The sequence below is a fragment of the Staurois parvus genome, unplaced genomic scaffold, assembly GCF_062004578.1.
Source record: "Staurois parvus isolate SC_StPar_1 unplaced genomic scaffold, SC_StPar_1.0 ptg000145l, whole genome shotgun sequence".
NCBI classification, from domain to species: Eukaryota; Metazoa; Chordata; class Amphibia; order Anura; family Ranidae; genus Staurois; species Staurois parvus.
In genome coordinates this window covers 20,372,438-20,375,973 of record NW_028317941.1, presented here as the reverse complement: position 1 = coordinate 20,375,973, position 3,536 = coordinate 20,372,438, and positions in this window count along the sequence as shown.

The following is a 3,536-nucleotide window of genomic DNA, read 5'->3' as shown; positions in this document are numbered from 1 at the left end:
GTGATAAACATACGGCGGTTCTGCCCGCCCCAGCCCCCGCTCCATCACCCGCTCCGTTACTTGCTCCGTCACCCGACGTCGTCAATCGCCCTCTATCAGCCAGTCAAGGCTCCAACACCTCTGCTGAGGGGAGTTGTCGCTCATTGGCATCTTCCGCTCGTTCAGATGCTCCTTCTCCTGCTACTCCTCTTCTCGGATTCCGTCAACAGTCTTTCTTGGAATCCGTATCCAAGAGACAACAGTTTGCGAGCACGCACCCGACGGTGCAAAAGCTGAACGTCCTCCTGTCCAAGTTGCTGGTGCTGCAGTCCCTCCCTTTCCAACTGGTGGACTCAGCACCTTTCCGAGAAATGATGGCTTGTGCCGCGCCGCGGTGGAGAGTGCCAAGCCGTCATTTCTTTGCCCAAAAGGCAGTGCCAGCCCTGCATTCACATGTAGAAGAGATGGTGGGCCAGTCTTTGAGCATGTCGGTCTCTGCCAAAGTGCACGGCAGCGCCGACGTGTGGAGCTGTAACTACGGTCAGGGACAGTACATGTCATTTACGGCCCACTGGGTGAACGTGGTGCCGGCACAGCCGCACCAGCAACTTGGACAGGTCACGACGCTTTTGCCTCCACGTTTGCACGTCCTTGGTCCAGCAAGCATGTCCGCCTCTACCACCTCTTTTTCCGCCGTGTCCTCAGCCGCCACCCCCGTGCCAAGTCCCATTACCCGACCGGCATATCACATGTGCAGGGCGCAACGGTGTCACGCTGTGCTGCACCTGGTATGCCTTGGCGAACGTAGTCACACAGGGGAGGAACTGCTGAGTGTAATGAACAGAGAAATCGACAGATGGCTGTCTCCGCGCAAACTAAAAATCGGAACCATGTTGACTGACAACGGAAAGAACATGGTGTCTGCTCTGCGTCAAGGAAGGTTGTGCCATGCGCCATGCATGGCTCACGTGTTCAATCTGGTTGTCAAGCGGTTCCTAAAATCCACCATCCCACTGCAAGACATCCTTAAAATGTCACGTAAACTGTGCATGCATTTCAGCCATTCCTACACCGCAAAGAACACCCTCATTGAGCTGCAGCGGCAGAACGGAATTCCACAGCATCGCCTGATCTGCGACGTTGCAACAAGGTGGAATTCAACCCTACACATGTTAGACCGCCTTTACGAGCAGCGAAAGGCCATCACCGATTTCCTGATGTTACAAGCGGATAAAGGTACTCCCCTGTGTAACTTAGATGTCAGCCATTGGCAGCTCATGCGTGACACCTGCCGCTTGCTCAGGCCCTTTGAGGAGGCCACGCTATTCGTGAGTCGGCAGGACTATGGGATGAACGACGTCATTCCTCTGTTGCACGTCCTGGAACAAATGCTGTTAACAATGGCTGGTCAGGGTGCGGTAGACGTGGCGCACAGATCTCAACGCCACATGACCCCTGTGGGGGCAGGACAGGAAGAAGAGGAGGAGGTAGAGGAGGACATTTGTGCTCAGGAATTATTGAGTGAAATGGGTGGTTTTTCCACTCAGCGGACAGGAGTGGAGGAGCAGGAGCATCTGGTAGAGGAGGAGGAGGAGGAGACAGAGGACCCAGACGCACCGTGGCAGTATGCTGTGGAGATGGAGGCAGGGAGTCCCTCGCATTCCTTGGCACAAATGGCCCATAGCATGCTCGGTTGCTTGCGTAGCGACAGCCGAATAATAACCATCAGACAGAGGGATGACTTTTGGCTGTCCACCTTGTTGGACCCTCGCTACCGGTCCAAAATGGTGGCCTTTTTCACACCTGCTGAGAGGGAGGCCAAAATTACGTACTATAAAAACCACCTATGTAGTCAGTTGGTCTCTGCCTTTGTGCGCCAACGTCCATCCTCAGACACTGTGGGCCCTGTGCGCTCGCGTTCCGCTGGCATGGCAGCAGGGGAGGGGTGGGGTGGTAGGAGCAGTGGCAGCTCCACCAGCAGTGGCTGCCTCAGTCTGCAGTCGATGATGAGTAGCTTTCTTCACCAGCGCAGTGAGGAAACTACTAACCAGCCGCAGCAGCAGCAGCAGCATCAGGTGGACCTGGAGCAGGAGCTCAAACAACAGGCTTGGGCCTACTTGGACAGCACCCTGCCAACCGAGGTAGACAATCCCCTTGACTACTGGGCAACGAAACTTGACCTTTGGCCCCAACTAGCTGAATTTGCCCTTGAAAGGCTGTCATGCCCGGCCAGTAGCGTGGCATCGGAGCGCGTGTTTAGTGCGGCAGGAGGTATTGTAACTCCGCGGAGGACACGACTGTCCACCCAAAGTGTGGAGAGACTCACGTTTGTGAAAATGAATCAGGCGTGGATTAGTCTGGATTTCAAACCACCAGTTCCTGACACAACTGACTAAATCCGCCATGAATCATGCCTCAAACATGTGCCACTTTCAGGTCTCCTCACACTGCTGGTGTGTTTAATTTTTTGACATAGGGTGCTGGCAGATTACGGGCCTCCTATAGCTGCTGCCAGGCCCCTAATCTGCCATGGGCCCCTATATACCGCCTCCTCATGCTGCTGCCAAGTCCAGAGTCTGTCATGGGTCCCTGTATGGCCTCCCATTGCTGCTGTCTCCATCGCCACACTCTGCTGCCATGTGCCACTTTCAGGTCTCTTCACACTGCTGGTGTGTTTAATTTTTTGACATAGGGTGCTGCAAGATAACGGGCCTCACATAGCTGCTGCCAGGCCCCTAATCTGCCATGGGCCCCTATATACCGCCTCCTCATGCTGCTGCCAAGTCCAGAGTCTGTCATGGGTCCCTGTATGGCCTCCCATTGCTGCTGTCTCCATCGCCACACTCTGCTGCCATGTGCCACTTTCAGGTCTCTTCACACTGCTGGTGTGTTTAATTTTTTGACATAGGGTGCTGCAAGATAACGGGCCTCACATAGCTGCTGCCAGGCCCCTAATCTGCCATGGGCCCCTATATACCGCCTCCTCATGCTGCTGCCAAGTCCAGAGTCTCTCATGGGTCCCTGTACGGCCTCCCATTGCTGCTGTCTCCATCGCCACACTCTGCTGCCATGTGCCACTTTCAGGTCTCTTCACACTGCTGGTGTGTTTAATTTTTTGACATAGGGTGCAGGCAGATTACGGGCCTCACATAGCTGCTGCCAGGCCCCTAATCTGCCATGGGCCCCTATATACCGCCTCCTCATGCTGCTGCCAAGTCCAGAGTCTGTCATGGGTCCCTGTATGGCCTCCCATTGCTGCTGTCTCCATCGCCACACTCTGCTGCCATGTGCCACTTTCAGGTCTCTTCACACTGCTGGTGTGTTTAATTTTTTGACATAGGGTGCTGCAAGATAACGGGCCTCACATAGCTGCTGCCAGGCCCCTAATCTGCCATGGGCCCCTATATACCGCCTCCTCATGCTGCTGCCAAGTCCAGAGTCTCTCATGGGTCCCTGTACGGCCTCCCATTGCTGCTGTCTCCATCGCCACACTCTGCTGCCATGTGCCACTTTCAGGTCTCTTCACACTGCTGGTGTGTTTAATTTTTTGACATAGG